The following is a 16,956-nucleotide window of genomic DNA, read 5'->3' as shown; positions in this document are numbered from 1 at the left end:
AGCTGGGATTACAGGCACACGCCAACACGCCTGACTAATTTTTCTATTTTTAATAGAGACAGGGTTTCACCACGTTGGCCAGGCTGGCCTTGAACTCCTGACCTCAAATGATCCACCCGCCTCGGCCTCCCAAAGTGCTAGGATTACAGGTGTGAGCCACTGCACCCGGCCATATGTTGGCTCTTATTAGGTCATGTGAGCCCTCTGAGAATTGTATATAAGAGATTTTAATCCCTTTGCCTGGAAAAAAAATGCATCTATGCACATAATGCTTCAGGGGGTTCTAGTCAAAAGGATTTAGAACAAACACTGGCTGAGAAGGACACAACGTCACTTCTGCACATTCCTGCCAAAGATGTATAACCTGAATCTAACAATGAATAAACATCAGACAAGCCCCAAAGAGGAACATTCTATAAAATAAATGGCCTGTACTCTTCAAAAATGTCAAGGTCATGAAAGACAAAAAAGACTGAAGAACTGTTGTAGATTAAAGGAGACTCAAGAGACTTGAAAACTAAAGGCAACATGTATCCTAGATTGGATTCTGGACTAGGAAAAAAAACAGTGTTTCTTTTGCTCTGAAGAACACTACTGGGACCATTTGTGAAATGCATATGAAGTCTGTAGATTAGACAAGAGTCAGAGAGAGGGGAACAGAAAGAGATGGGTAGAAGAGGAGTTATAGAGCAAACAGTGAAATGTTCATTTGGGGAATCTGTGTGAAGGACATTCAAAAATTCTTTTTTTAAATTTATTTTACTTTATTTTTAGACGGAGTCTCACTCTGTTGCCCAGGCTGGAGTGCAATGGCAAAATCTCAGCTCAGTGCAACCTCCACCTCCCAGCTTCTAGCAATTCTCCTGCCTCAGCCTCAGAAGTAGCTGGGATTACATGCGCACAGCACCACGCCCAGCTAGTTTTTGTATTTTTTTTTCAGTAGAGATGGGGTTTCACTATGTTGGCCAGGCTGGTCTCAGACTCCTGACCTTGTGATCTGCCCACCTCGGTTTCCCAAAGTGATGAGATTACAGGCGTGAGCCACTGCGCCCGGCCCAAAAATTCTTTCTTTCTTTTTCTCTCTCTTTCTCTCTTTCTTACTTTCTCTCTCTCTCTCTTCCCCTCTCCCTCTCCCTCTCTCTCTTTTTCTCTCTCTACAGGGTCTCACTCTGTCACCCCGGCTGGAGTACAGTGGTGCAATCATGGCTCAGTCCAGCCTCAATTTCCTGGGCTCAAGCAATTCTCCTGCTTCAGCCTCCCCGAGCAGCTGGGACTACAGGTACGCACCACTAAACTTGGGTAATTTTTTTTTTTCTCTTTTGTCTCAAGTCCCCAAAAGGGCTTTATTTTTTCTTTTCAACATTCTGTTCTGCAGCTTCCTTGGCTCTTTTTGCCCGTATGCCGAAAAGCCGGGCGTTGGCACGGGCCATGCAGAGACTAGCAAAGGCTTTGATATTCTTCTCCTCCTCAGTGACGATTCGAGCTTTCTCCTTCTTATAGACATTCCGGCTGGGCATGACCGGTCCTGTCAGCTGAGTGGCCAGTTTCAGTTCTTCAGCAGAACTGTCTCCCTTCTTGGGGGTCCGAGGGCTTCCTGAGGAATAAGATGAGTTTGGAGAGGTACTCCTTCAGCCGCTGCACGTTGGCCTGCAGGGACAGCAATGGACTTGTTCCGCCTCCTCGGATCCACAGCAATGCCAACGATCTGGGCCACCTTCTTGTGAATGCCGGCCACCCTGAGCTCCTCCAGGCTGAAGCCGCGGCCGACGGGCGCCTCCGTGTGGTACCGAACCACGGGGACGGGGAGGAGGGGTGGTGTGCAGCGCACGATGGGCCGGATGGGCCCCGATGCGTGACGCGGGCCGATGCGGCGCGCCTTGGCTTGCAAGGCCCTGAGTCTGCGGATCTTCCGCGTCGGCTGGTTGAACCACGTGGACACGCGCCGCTGCCAGTCCTTGTGAAAGTGGGGCTTCAAGATCATGCCATTCCGGCTGGGCGCCATGGGTGCCTACGGCCCTCCTGTGCAGGAAAACAGCCAAGCGGAAGCAACACCTGGGTGATTTTTTTGTTTGTTTTGTAGAGATGGGGTCTCACTTTGTTGTCCAGTCTGATCTCAAACTCCTGGTTTCAAGTGATCCACCCACCTCCGCCTCCCAAAGTGCTGAAATTACAGGCGTAAGCCAGTATGCTGGGCCGATAATTCTTTATACTATTTTTTGAAACTTTTCTATAAATCTGAAGTTGTTTTAAATAATTTAAATCTTTTTAAAAATCCTAAAGTCTAGAGCCAGGTGCTTCATTATGGGTGCTTCATTATGGAATAAATAAAAACTGCACCAAACCTGCATCCTTTCTGAGCTCTGCACACCCTCTCTACCTACGGAAAAAGGCTGACAAGAGTTCTCATGAAACAAGCAGCAGAATAGGATGGCAAAAAGTTCTGGAACCGTGGAGTGCAGTGCAACCCAGGGACCAAGAGCTCAAGTCTCTCATCTCCAGTGGTCTGTGACCCTGAGCATGTCATTTAAGCTCTCAGTGCCTCAGTTGACTCATCTACCAAACTGACATCATGGTAGTATTTACCAAGGAGACTATCTATATGACACTGGGAAAGGCATTCTTCAACAAGACACTACATACGAACCATAAAGGGGAATGTTGAAACATTTCAATTAAAATTTAAAACTTTTGAATGACAAGACACCATTGACAAAGTAAAATGACAAACCACAGAGAGAAGACCCAACCCGGACATAAGATCAGTATCCAGAATACGTAAAGAACTCCTATGAACTAATTTTTTAAAACCATAGGTAAACCTAATAGAAAAATGGGCCAGAAATGTGAACAGGCAATTCACAAAGAAAGAAACCTGGAGAGCTGTAGGATAAGGTGCTGAATATCGCTGAATTCAAGAAAATTAAAATGAAATCCACAAATACGTCATTCACAGCCATCATCGTAGTCAAAAATAAATAAATGAATAAAGTCTGAAAATATCAAAAGTTGGCAAGGAAATTTACAAATGGTACTTATACACTGCTGGCAGGAATATACTTCTTTAAATAATACTTCTTTGGCGAGTAATCTTGCTAAATCTTGTAAAGTTTAAAATGTGATCTACTACAAAGATAGCAATTCCAGTCCTAAATGAGTATCCTGGAAAGCTCTGAAATGGGTACCCAAGGAGATACACACTAGCAGGTTCAATGCAGCACCATTTGTAAAAAGAAGCAGGGCCGGGCGCGGTGGCTCACACCCGTAATCCTAGCACTTTGGGAGGCCAAGGCGGGCGGATCACTTGAGGTCAGGAGTTCGAGACCAGCCTGGCTAACATGGTGAAACCCCACCTCCACTAAAAATAGAAAAATTAGCTTGGCGTGGTGGCAGGTGCCTTTAATCCCAGCTACTCAAGAGGCTGAGGCGGGAGAATCACTTAAACCCAGGAGGCAGAGATTGCAGCTGAGATCGCGTCACTGTACTCCAGCCTGGGCAACGGAGCGAAACTCCGTCTCAAAAACAACAACAACGATAACAAAAATCAAAACAAAACAAAAACCTAACTTCCTTAGTACAGATACATAAACTGTGGCTGATTCATACAGTATAATACTAGAAAACAAATAAATAAATTAGATCAGTAGTTCTCAAACTTCAGGGTATATCGAAATCATCAGAAGGGCTTGGTAAAGGACAGATGACTGGGTCCTACCCCTAGGGTTTCTGAGTTATTCAGTGGAAATTTGCATTTCTAACAAATTCTCAGGTGTTGCTGATGCTGCTAGTCCAGGGACTACACTTTTAAGAACCAGTAAACTAGTTACATGTTTCAACACACTTAAATCTTAAAAACCTAGTACAGTTAAAAAAAAGTCATAAAAGGATACATAAACTGTATCTAAACACTATTAAACAACGCTATACGGTTTATGGATATATCTTTTATGATAAAAGCAAAAAATATAGGCTGGGCACTCTATGACTGGGCTCATGCCTGTAATTCCAGTGCTTTGGGAAGTCAAGGTGAGAGGATCCCTTGTGACCAGGAGTTTGAGGTCAGCCTGGGCAACATAGCAAGACCCTGTCTCTACAAAAAAACAATTTTTAAAACTAGCCAGGCATGGTGGTGGTACCTGTAGTCCTAGCTACTTGGGCGGCTGCAGCAGGAGGATTGCTTGAGCCCAGGAGTTTGAGGCTGCAGTGAGCAATAGCACCACTGAACTCCTACCTGAGCAACAGAGTGAGACTCTATCTGTTAAAAATAAAATAAAATTAAAGTACGAAAAATACATGGGAATGTATTTCAGGGGAGTGATTACCTGGAGAGAGATGAGGGTGATAGAAGGATCTTAGCTGTTTTTGTTGTTGTTGTTTGTTTGTTTGTTTGAGACAGACTTTCGCTATTGTTGCCCAGGCTGGAGTACAATGGCACAATCTTGGCTCACTGCAACCTCCACCTCCCGGGTTCAAGCAATTAGCCTGCCTCAGCCTCACGAGTAGCTGGGATTACAGGCAGGTGCCACCATGCCCAGCTAATTTTTGTATTTTTAGTAGAGACAGGGTTTCATCATTTTGGCCAGGCTGGTCTCGAACTCCTGACCTCAGGTGATCTACCTGCCTTGACCTCCCAAACTGCTGGGATTACAGGTGTGAGCCACTGCGCCCAGCCAGCTGTTTTTATATCACTTCATTTCTAAAGCAAGTTAGCAAAAGCGTTTACATTTGTTTAATCACAGTGGTGAGTAGAAACGTATGTATTTTATGTATGTTTGAAATGTTAAGGAACGTTTAAAGTTTAAATCATTTAGCATTCATCACACAGGGTTGCTGTGTAGAGTAAATGAGGTAATGTGAAAGTTCTGGGTAAAGATGGCAAGATGAATTTGGATCACAGAATCTCTGTCCCTGTATATGTAACCAGAAAAATAATAATTAAAAAATTAAATTAAGAGATACCAGGCCAGGTGCAGTGGCTCACACCTATAATCCCCACATGTTGGGAAGCCAAGGAGGCAGGCTTACTTGAGCCCAGGAGTGTGAGACCAGCCTAGGCAACATGATGAAACTGCGTCTCTACAAAAAATACAAAAATTAGCCAGGACTAGTGGTGTGTGCCTGTGGTCCCAGCTACTTGAGAGGCTGAGATGGGAGGATCGCCTGCACCCAGGAGGTTGAGGCTGCAGTGAGCCCTGATCATGTCATTGCATTCCAGCCTGGGTGACAGACGGAGACCCTGACTCAAAAACAAAAAAAAGAAAAGAAACAAGCACCTCAACCTCTAAATGTTTTTCAGTCTTTTTCTTTACGTGAATCTTTTAGAAACTAAGATCGCTTCTAATGAAGAACCATCTATTTAAAATTCAATGATTCTTTCAGTGTAGAGTTGCCAGATAAAATATAGGACATCCAGTTACATTTTAATTTTAGAAAAACAATGACTAATTTTTTAGTATAAATATGTCCAAAATATTGCATGGGGCATACTTTTTAAAAAGCGTAATTTTTGTTTATTTCTTTCTTTTGAGACAGGTTCTCACTCTGTCACTCAGGCTGCAGTGCAGTTGCGTGATCATGGCTCACTGCAGCCCCAACCTCCCAGGCTCAAGCAATCCTCCCATCTCAGCCTCCTGAGAAGCTGGGACTACAGGTGCATACCACCATACCCAGCTAGTTTTTTCATGTTTTGTAGAGCCAGGGGTCCCTCTATCTTGCTCAGGCTGGCCTCAAACTCCTGGGCTTAACCAGTTCTCCTGCCTTGGCCTCCCAAAGTGCTAGAATTAAATGAATGAGGCACCATAGCAGGCCCAAAATGTTTAGTTTATTTTACTCGTATTTATTAAATCTGACAACTCTACCTCAGTGTCATTCAGGGATCTTTATAAACATTAGCTATAGTACACAAGATGTAAAGTGCTTTCCTTTCACACAAATGAAAGATATAAGAGGAAAATGTGGTTGTAATTGAAAAATTATAGGACTTTGAATTAAGACTTGGGTTCTAAGTTCTGGTTTCGACTTGACTTCTTAGTAAACGTATGGCTTTAGATAAGTCACTTAACCTAAGCATCAGGTTCCTCACACTGTATAAAATGTTTGGGTTTATTTGTTTGTTTTTGAGCATCAACTATATTCCAGGAACTTCACATGCATGATTTCAGTTAATCCTTACAATGACCTCATGAGGAAGGTCTTATTATCCCTATTGTCAAGACAGGTACCTGTGGCTTGGTTGAAGCTCTGTGAAAGCACGGACCATCTCTTTCTTGTTCACTGCTGTGTCCTTTGTGTCTAGCATGGTAAACCTAGGAGGTACTCAATACATATCAAATGTATGAAAGAAGACCCAAATTCACATAGCTAAATTAAGGGACAGAGCCATGATTTGAACCCAAATCATTTTGATTTCAAAATCTTCATTTTTTTCTTTTAATTAAATTTTTATTGATGTATACTTTACATATAGTAAAATGCACAATTTTAAACCCATGACTCTATAAACGTTTACCTGTGTATATATTCCATGTAACCACTGGGATCAAGATATAGAACATTTCCATCTTCCTGAAAGTTCCTTCAAGCTCCTCCCCAGTCTATGCCCCCAGAGTTAACCTCTATTCTGACTTCTATCACCAAAGCTGCCACTCTTAAGTACTAGGTTTCTCCTCTCCTGGGTTGTGTCAGATGATATGCAAAGTATTCCTGAAAGTGTTTTTGCAAACTCAGGCTGCATCTGAGTGCTGTTGGCGTTTAAAATAGGTCTTCATGGGCCGGGCGCAGTGGCTTACGCCTGTAATCCCAGCACTCTGGGAGGCCAAGGCGGGTGGATCACATGGTCAGGAGTTCCAGACCAGCCTGGCCAATATGGTGAAACCCTGTCTCTACTAAAACTACAAAAATTAGCAGGGCGTGGGGCAGGCGCCTGTACTCCCAGCTACTCGGGAGGCTGAGGCAGGAGAATTGCTTGAAACGTGGAGGTTGCAGTGAGCAGAGATTGTGCCACTGCACTCTAGCCTGGGCGATAGAGTGAGACTCGGTCTCAAAAAAAAAAAAAAAATAGAATAGGTCTTTAGGCCAGCCCGCTCATCACCAATACAAAAATGAGATTCAGCAGGGTGCAGTGGCTCACACCTGTAATCCCAACACTTTGGGAGGCCGAGAGGGAGGATGACTTGAGTCCAGGAGTTTGAGACCAGCCTGGGCATCATGATGAAACCCTGTCTCTACAAAAATTACCCAAAAAAGCCCAGCATGGTAACACATGCCTGTAGTCCCAGCTACTCAGGAGGCAGAGGTGGGAGGATCACTTGAGCCCAGAAGATCAAGGCTTGATCCCCTTGACAGAGTGAGACTCTCTCTAAAAAAATTAATTTTTAAAAATCAAAATTTTGAGGCTATATTATGCCCTGCCTTTGTCAAAATGGAAGGGTTTTACTCAAGATTGCCTTCTGATCCTACTTTCTGATTCTCTGCAGTAATCTTGTCCTTAAAAAAAAAAAAAACTACATGTTTTGTTTATCATAGACCCTCTGGCTCTCTCTCCTGGGATATTCCTGAGCCCATTGCTTAGACACTTTTTAATCACCACTTCATTACCCGAAACGTATCTGGCTTCATCCTATAAAGCAGTCTGAAATACTAAGAAAAATACCAGATTAAAATAAAACCAAATTGATATCTCAAAAAAATTCCTCCATTATTGACTATGGTATTGAATTTACTCTTTTTTTTTTTTCTTCATTCAACGGGTATTTGCTGAGCACCAAATGCTGCCCCCTCCAGTTTCCTGTTTGAGTGGAATTGCTCGTTGCCCTGTCTTGGCTGTCCTGTAAATCACAAGGCCTACTCATATGTTCTAGGAAACACACATCGTTCTTCAGTACTGGCCACACATTAAACTATACCTTTCTTCCCTTACAGTAAGGGGTAACCCACTGTACACCAAATTTTAACAGCCAGTGAGCTTAAAGATCCATCTGACAGAAATCAGATGGCCTCCACTGTAGCAGATTTTCATTTTATCTCCTGGTCAAACTTTGGTGCTCACCTCTGAAGGGTTACAGGCTTTTACACCAATCAGGTACCCCCTGACTTGGAAGGGAACTTCTTATCCCAGAAGACAGTATCACTCGTGGTTAAAATAGCATGTTTGGGCATCAGGCCGCACAGGTTCATTGAGTCTGGCCATGCCACATAATCTCTGTGGGACAAGCAAATTAACTGGCCTCAATTGTCTCATTTGTAAAATAGGAATATAGTACACATAATTACAATGTGTCCAGAATTGGTGGGTTCTTGGTCTCATTGACTTCAAGAATGAAGCCACGGACCCTCAAGGTGAGTGTTACAGTTCTTAAAGACGACATGTCCGGAGTTTGTTCCTTCTGATGTTCGGATGTGTTCGGAGTTTCTTCCTTCTGGTGGGTTCGTGGGCTCGCTAGCTCAGGAGTGAAGCTACAGGCCTTCCAGGTGACTGTTACAGCTCTTAAGGTGGCGCGTCTGAAGTTGTTTGTTTCTCCCGGTGGGTTCGTGGTTTCAATGACTTAAGCAGTGAAACTGCAGACCTTCCCGGTGAGTGTTACATAAAAGCAGTGTGGACCAAAAAAACCAATAGCAAGATTTATAGCAAACAGCAGAAAAACACAACTCCCACACGGTGGAAGGCAACCCGAGTGGGTTACCACTGCTGGCTCAGGCAGCCTGCTTTTATTCTCTTATCTGGCCCCACCCACATCCTGCTGATTGGTCCATTTTACAGAGAGCCGATTGGTCTGTTTTACAGAGAGCTGATCCGTCCCTTTTGACAGGGTGCTGATTGGGGCGTTTACAATCCCTGAGCTAGACACAAAAGTTCTCCACGTCCCCACTAGATTAGCTAGATACAGAGTGTCAATTGGTGTATTTACAAACCCTGAGCTAGACACAGAGTGCTGATTGGTGCATTTACAAACCTTGAGCTAGATACAGAGTGCCAATTGGTGCATTCACAATCCCTTAGCTAGACATAAAGATTCTCCAAGTCCCCACCAGATTAGCTAGATACAGAGTGCCGATTGGTGCATCCACAAACCCTGAGCTAGACACAGGGTGCTGATTGGTGTGTTCACAAACCTTGAGCTAGACACAGAGTGCTGATTGGTGCACCCACAATCCCTTAGCTAGACACAAAGGTTCTCCAAGTCCCCACTAGACTCAGAAGCCCAGCTGGCCTCACCCAGTGGATCTTCCACCAGGGCCGCAGGTGGAGCTGCCTGCCAGTCCCGCGCCGTGCGCAGGCACTCCTCAGCCCTTGGGCGGTTGATGGGACCGGGCGCCTTGGAGCAGGGGGTGGCACTCGTCAGGAAGGCTCAGGCCGCGCAGAAGCCCGAGGGAGGGGGGCGGGTGGGGCGGAGAGACTCAGCATGGCTGGCTGCAGGTCCCGAGCCCTGCCCCACGGGGAGGCAGCTAAGGCCCGGTGAGAAATTGAGTGCAGCGCCGGTGGGCCAGCACTGCTGGGGGACCCGGCGCACCCTCCGCAGCTGCTGGCCTGGGTGCTAAGCCTCTCACGCCTGGGGCCAGCAGGGCCGGCCGGCCGCTCCGAGTGCAGGGCCCGCCAAGCCCACGCCCACCCGGAACTCTAGCTGGCCCGCAAGCGCCGCGCAGCCCCGGTTCCTGCCCGTGCCTCTCCCTTCACACCTCCCCGCAAGCCGGGGGAGCCGGCTCCGGCCTCGGCCAGCCCAGAGAAGGGCTTCCATGGTGCAGCGGCGGGCTGAAGGGCTCTTCAAGCACGGCCAGAATGGGCGCCGAGGCCGAGGAGGCACCAAGAGCGAGCAAGGGCTACGAGGGCTGCCAGCACGCTGTCACCTCTCAATAGGGTTGTGAGGATTAAATGAGATGATATGTGTAAAGGATTCAGCACATGGTAGGTACACAATAGATGTTACCTATTATGTAAAGCAAACATCTAAATAAGAAGTCACCAAGTCCTGAGCACCTGCCTCCCTACAAGAATCTTTCTTCATAAAATTAACTTGCTCCTCTATCAAAAATACTCATCAAACACTATATATTATCGTTTGTTTATTGCTCATATTCCCTAATAGGCCATGAGCTCCCTAAGCACAAGGACTTTTTCTACCTTACTCTCTACTCTCCACAAAATCAAGTGCATAGAAAACACTCATTAAACACTTACTACACAAGTCACTGAATACATCTTTTGGCTAAAGTCCACTACCCACTTGAGGTACTGCCACTCACCTCTAAACCAACATTTTTCCCTAAGCTTGGTTATCTTAATCATCTAATTAATATGATTCTTCTTAAATTTTCATAGTATTAGGATCTATATTGGAGGGAAAGGAATAAGAATGAACATTTGTTGGGTATCCATTATTTGACAGACTTTATGTCTTCATTTCTAATTTCATACAGTCTTATAAAGTGGGAATTGGAATAACCCACTTTGCCTGTGAGTAAACTAAAGTTCTAGTTACAACCATTGAGAATCCCTATTTCTTTCCATCACAGCGTTTATCTCAGTTTGCAATTACACACTCAAGTGTGATTATTCGTCTAATGCTTTCACCAGACTGTAATCTCAAAGATAGCAGAAAAGGGTCTGCATTTGCTCATAACAGCGCCTAACAAGCAGGCATATAATAAGTATAGGGCTACATAGTAGGTATGTAATAAACATTCAGTGAATAAATGAGTGGAGTGAGCATGGGGTAGATGTCAAAGAAATCTGGCTTCTTGTAGTGTTTAAATTCCACAGGCACCATTTTCTCTTAGTAGGCAATATTCGCAAGGAGAAGAACTAGACCCCATGGAGTCTGAGGCGTTTCCAACAGTAATAAAAGAGTACCTGATTAATATAGCTATGGCCGTGATTAATAGAGTGCATTTACTATTGTGTGAGCAAATCCCATTCCCTGTGGCAAATGTATTCTATACATGAAATGAACAGTACAACATTTTACAGGCTTCACGGTCAACAGTTACATTCCGGGAAATTTTTGACGTTGAACGAATATTCCAAGAACAAATAACTCAAGAACCTGTGACTATATCTCCAGAAGCCTTTTGCCGCTTGTCAGTGAAACTAATAGAGTACAGAGCCTATTTAAATGTAAATTTAAATACAACATTTTCTCCACCTTTCTGCTCTCTTTGTTCCTTGTGATCCGGAGGTTACAGGACTATATATATTCTCCAATACACACGTGTATAGGGATTTGGGGGTTTTGCTTTCAGTTTTATGCAAGACTAAATCAAGGTATTTGGGGATTTGAATGTTCTGTTCCCACAGTTAGGGAGGAGGGAATGTGCTCTGAAAACAGAAGGAAAGTACTCTGGGGCGGGGGCTGGGGCGACCACCGTGTGGCCCATCCTCAGCCTAGGACGCTGTTGCTAGGCAACTCCCTGCGTTCTCAACTCCCGCCCGAGAGCCACTTCCCGGGCCCTCATTGTCAAGGAGATCGACGCCCCAACTCAGCCCTGCCGTAAACACGCGCGGTCTTGCGACAGTGCCGCGCTTGCCGCTACGTGCGCGCCCTCTGCCCCCATCTCCACTCTCCGCCCGGCCGCCATTGCCTCGTGCCCGCGCCGGTCGGTTGGTGGCGCCTTTGTCCTACGGCGGGCAGGTGGGCCGACGCGGAGGCGGCAGCGGCGGGCCTGAGGCGAAGGAGCGGCCGGGAGCCCGCCGCGCTGGTAGCGGTGAGTGCCGGGAAGCGCTGGCCGTCAGCCGAGGCGTGGGGCTGACGGGCAGGCCGTTGTGGGGGGGCCTGGCCGGACGGGGAGGCTGAGGCGGGAAGGCCCACTCGACGCGCGGCCACGGTCTCGGCTCCTCTCCGGGTGCGCGCGGTGCTGCGCATGCCCGGTGCGGGGCGCGGCCGCCTCAGGCTCCCGTCAGGCCCAGGCCCGGCCGGCCGAGGCGGCCTATGGTCCTCTGTGGTGGACGCAGGTCGGCGGCGTCGCATCGCAGCCGCCTGTCTGTGCACGAACGGTCGGTCACTAGGAGTCCTCAAGGCTTCTCTGGTTGAGCCGCACATCCCGCACCCCCTGTCGAAACGGTGGAGTCGCTTGCCCGCGGGTCCTCAGCGAGTCAGTGGCGCAGTCGGGATTCGAACCGGGCCCAAGGCGTCCCGTGGCACCGGGCGTTCTCCAGGCGTGCAGCGCCGAGCGGTGTACTGAGCGCTGTCCCCCGCCACTGCCTCGCGGCCCCTGACAGCATTCTCGGGGTGTCTCCTTGTGGTGTGACACCCCACGCGTTTTGTAGGCGCGGACCTCGGGCCCAGAGAACGGGGAGAGGAACTGTGCCCGGGTTTACCACGTAGCTCAGCGCCAGCGTCCGATCCGGCCGGCTTTTCAAGCTCCCGGCGCGGGGCACTGTCCGCTCCCCGCCAGCGGGCGAGGGGCTTTTCTTAGGACGGCGTTGCCCACGTTTCAGTCTCGCGTTGCACCTTTATGTCCGTGGACCATCTGTACTGCTATTTACCAAATGTTACGTTTTTTAAAAAATTCAAACTGACTCTTTTTTTCTCCTTAAATATATTTAAGGCGGCAACTTCAATCACAAACCGGGTACTGGAAAGCCAGTTATTTTTCTAATGCTTATAAAAAAATAAATATCTGTCTGTTGAAATAAACAGTGCGTCCTTGTTCCTCCTGAAATTATTCTGCGTTCCACACTTTGGGAAACGCTGCCCGAGGAGTAGCTGATTAATTGTGGTTCTTCTGGCGTGCACTCTGCACAGAATTTTTCCTGAGGCAAAGCAGATTCTATGAATGCCCTGGGCTCTTCAGGGATAATGTAACAGCCTTCTTGTAAACTGTTCTCATTGTTGACTTAAAAGTGTTAGTCCCAGGGAACTGCAAGAACTGTCCACTCAGGTGCACCCGGTGTGCCTGAATTTTCTTACAGCGTTGTGATGTCGTAGCCCCCTGTTGGCTCATAAAAAGATGTTTCTACAAATGCTGGGGAAGCTTTTGTGAGTTTTGACAACTCTTAATTTAATGTTTTCTCTATGAGTCAGTCTGGGTGTGAAAACTAACTTTGTGTCTACTTTTTGCAACCAGTAAAGCCCATGCTTTGCATTGTGGATATTAGAAATCACTTGGCTATTTGTTAACATCCATTTCTTCCTTTATTGTGATTTCTTTGCCTTTCTTTGAGCTCATCTGTCACTCTTCAGGTTGCCTTTGAAACCTCTGACACTTTTCTTAACCTAAAACTTACAAACACTGATTTTCCTTGTAGAATGTCCTAGCGAATCCATATTGCAAGGCTCATTGGAAGGAGTTTTTCTAGATTCAGTTTGCTCAATGTTGCATACCTGTGAACACCACAAGTTTAAAGGAGGCATTGACAGATTAACTTATTTGTAAGTTAATAGTGTGTTCATAAGATCTGTTTATGTGAATGTAAGAGCAGATTTAATTTAAATCATTGACAGGAAAGTCCCATAAGTCAGTTCAGGCTTATTCAAGTTTTCTCCTCTCCCCTCAAAGGCTGTGTAAAAATATATATATATATATATATGTGTGTGTGTGTGTGTGTATGTATCTCTCCCCCTGTTAAAAACGTGTTTCTTTGGGGTTACCTTGGTATGATCACAATGTAGAATTTACATAAGGCTAAAGTCATTTTCTTCACATTTCTGAGAATTTGATTTAAGCCCGGCGTCCGTTTCAGAACTTCAGCAAATGGAAACTCATCTACCAGTGCTTGAGAGCTAAGAAAAAACAACTTGTTTGTTTGGTTTTGTTTTCGTTTTTTCTGAGACGGAGCTTCACTCTTGTTGCCCAGGCTGGAGTGCAGTGGTGCGATCTTGGCCCCCAGGTTCAAGCAATTCTCCTGCCTCAGTCTCCTAAGTAGCTGGGATTACAGGCGTGCGCCACCACGCCCGGCTAATTTTGTATATTTTTAGTGGAGACGGGGTTTCTCCATGTTGGTCAGGCTGGTCTCGAACTCCCGACCTCAGGTGATCTGCCCGCCTCTGCCTCCGAAAGTGCTGGGATTACAGGCATGAGCCACCGCGTCCAACCAGAATAAACAACTTTTGGAAAGACTCGTAGTCTGATGAGAAAAGATTTAATGGTTTGAAACTTCATTTTAAATAGTCATTGCAAGCAGTCCATGTTTATGACCTGCAGATGGCAGTGCCTTTGTGTAATGTTTTACTACTGTGAGGGTTAATAAAATTTAGTTGTGCTTTTGAGAATGGAAAATCTTCACAAGAAATATATTAAACTTTTTCTTCCCTTCAGTTTAGGTTGTTCTCTTGTTTTTGACTCCCCACGTGAAGAATGAAACGTCTATTCCTGAAGTCACTGTTACTCTTAGTGTAGTAATGATAATAACATACAGCCAGTAGTGCATATGGTAGATACTAAATCATTGCTCCTGCCCGTCATCTTATGAGACTGATAAACTAGTTTGATCTTTTTTATTTATAGGGAAATGATGACTCAAAGAGGTTAGATTTCTTGACCCAGATCACATAATTAGTAGAACATATTCAAGACATCATTGGAGATAATTGATTTCAGGGTCAAGCAAAATTGGGAAATGTTGCGATATAGTGGTGTCCTTACTCCAAAACTTCTCAGAGGCATTTATGTGCTAAATATGTGCAATGTCAATATCTGAGAGAGGAAGTTATCATGATGCCTTTCTCCTGCTATCCTCTCATGAATATTTTGAAGTAAGAGTGTTCCTCAGAACTGACTACTCTTTCTACTACGCTGTGTTTCCTCTCTGTACCTTGTGGTTTATTAATGATTACTGCATATCTTTAAGACAGCTGCTTTTAAAGCTCAATATCAGCTTTTTTTGTGCAAAAATAGTTGTCCTGTGAATAGCACATATATTTATTTAGACCATTCCGCTTAAGCAGAGTTAAACTGTCAAAAAGTTAAAAGAGCAATGACTAACAGAATTATCCTCTATGTTACTCTCATTAATGAGAGTCATTAATGACAGGATCAGGGTAAAGCCACTGTCTCAAGCAGCAGTACATTAGAGAAATATGAAGTATATTGACAGCTAAATATATAATACCAGCATGCATGCTGCTTTTTAAATGGTGGTTTTGTTACCACCAGATATGAATATTTATGGGAATGGTCATCTTCATTCTTTATCCTTTCACTTAAAAAAAGAGATAATAGGTCATCTGGACCAATTTTATGTTAAGGAAATAGTTCACCTCATAAGAATCAGAACTTTTCCAGACATCCTATGTAAAAACCAGACAACTTTAGGCAAGGATCAGGGCAGCTTAAGTTGCATTAGAAAACAGAGTGTCTTGTCTTATACCTTTAGCTCTGTAAAGTATCTTAAGGCTGGGTACAGTGGCTCACACCTGTAATCCCAACGTTTGGGGAGGCTGAAGTGGGAAGATCCCTTTTGATAGAAGTTTGAGACCAACCTGGGCAACATGGTGAGACCCTGTCTCTACAAAAAAAATTAGCCAGGGTGGTGGTGCATGCACCTGTATTCCTAGCTACATGGGAGCCCTTTATTGAAAGTAAAATCATGACTTTTTCAATTTTTTTCTCCTTCAGTGTCAAACCAATGGTCTTTGAAGAACGTTACTAAAATGGGCAATATTTTGAATGTCTTACATTTAAATACTCCCTCACCGCTTTTGGGGATAATATACATAAAGTTTTGTTAATTTGGCTTTGTTGAGACTCTGTGGTAGTTCAGTTTATAGCCCCCAGTAGACCCTCTAGCCACTAGATTCTTCCTTGTCCATAGCAAAGTGTTTTGCAATCTGGATCTAGTCTAACTCTTGCTTCATGTTATTCCTCTCTCTTTTATTCCTCCTATCCCCGTGTTCCCAACACCAAACTTCCTGTAGTTTTTCTAATTTATTATGTCCTTCACACCATTCCTTTACCTTTGTATGTTCTGGGATGACTTTTCTCTTTCTGGTAAACTCCCACTCATTCCTCAGGACCCAGTTTAAATGTTATTTTTAAGCCTTCCCTGCCTCCTCCCATCCCATTCACCCCCACCCCCTCCATACACACATTCTTCCTAGTCTCCTCTCTGCTCTGTTCCTTTCGCCTGCCACACACATGCACAAAATTAGGACCCCATTATCTCTGCCATAATCCCACTTTAGATTGTATTGTAATTATCTGTGTACTTGTGCCTCTCCTTTATTAAATAAACAGTGAACTCCAGGCCAGGCATGGTGACTCATGCCTATAATCCCAACACTTTGCGGGGCTGAGGTGGGAGGATCACTTGAGCCCAGAAGTTCAAGACCAGCCTGGGCAACATAGGGAGACAGTATCTCAAAAAAAAAAAAAAAAATTAGCTGCGTGTGGTGGTGCATGCGTCTTATCCCAGCTACTCAGGAGGCTGAGGCAGGAAGATCGCTTGAGTTCAGGAGTTTGAGACTGCAGTGAGTTATGATCGAGCCACTGCACTCCAGCCTGGACAACAGAGCTGAGACCCTTTCTTTTTTAAAAATGAACTTCTTTAAGGCAAGGACTTTAGCTGTGTCATTTCCACATGTGTAAGGCCTGGGACATGTGTCACATAGTAGGCATTTGACATTATGAATCAATGAAGCATTCAATGTATTAATTATAAGCTATCCTTTTCAAATTCATCACTTGTTCTCCACTTGTACAGTTTAGTTGAAAATTTGCCAGTTTTAAATCTGTATTTTAAAATTTTAAGCAGCTCAGACTCTTTTTTTGTAGTTTAGATTAGCTCAACCTTTGCAAATCCAAAATCATTTTTTCTCAGCTGATTTTTCTCCTTGAGTCAACATAGCTAACACAGGCAGAATATCCATTTTGTCAGAAAGGAAGTATAGATTCAGAGAAGTCAAATGACTGGAGTAAATTTCCCAAAGTAAGGACCACAGCTCAGATTTGCTATCCCCAGCCAAATGCCCTTTCCTTAAAAGAATAAGAAAGGTAGGAAATTAAATGTTGATAATTTTCGTCAGAAGA

General features: G+C 44.9%; 1 protein-coding gene and 1 pseudogene across 3 annotated transcripts in view; one reads left to right on the top strand and one right to left on the bottom strand.

Moving 5' to 3' along the window:
• Window positions 1-1,343: 1,343 nt before the first annotated feature.
• Window positions 1,344-2,012, bottom strand: LOC101126301 (large ribosomal subunit protein eL13-like; annotated as a pseudogene).
• A 9,486-nt stretch (window positions 2,013-11,498) lies between these two features.
• NCOA5 (nuclear receptor coactivator 5) overlaps window positions 11,499-16,956 on the top strand; it is a 29,065-nt gene continuing 23,607 nt past the window's right edge. The window contains exon 1 of one of the 3 annotated variants that reach the window (XM_031004941.2): window positions 11,499-11,694. The gene's annotated coding sequence lies outside the window, so the exon portion shown is untranslated. The remainder of the gene's footprint in view (window positions 11,695-16,956) is intronic. The other 2 variants (XM_004062293.4, XM_063702101.1) reach the window with 2 other exon arrangements.

Source organism: Gorilla gorilla, chromosome 21 (genome assembly GCF_029281585.2).
Source record: "Gorilla gorilla gorilla isolate KB3781 chromosome 21, NHGRI_mGorGor1-v2.1_pri, whole genome shotgun sequence".
Lineage (NCBI taxonomy): Eukaryota > Metazoa > Chordata > Mammalia > Primates > Hominidae > Gorilla > Gorilla gorilla.
The sequence above is the reverse complement of the archived record's forward strand: the minus strand, read 5'-3'. Positions and strand labels throughout refer to the sequence as shown.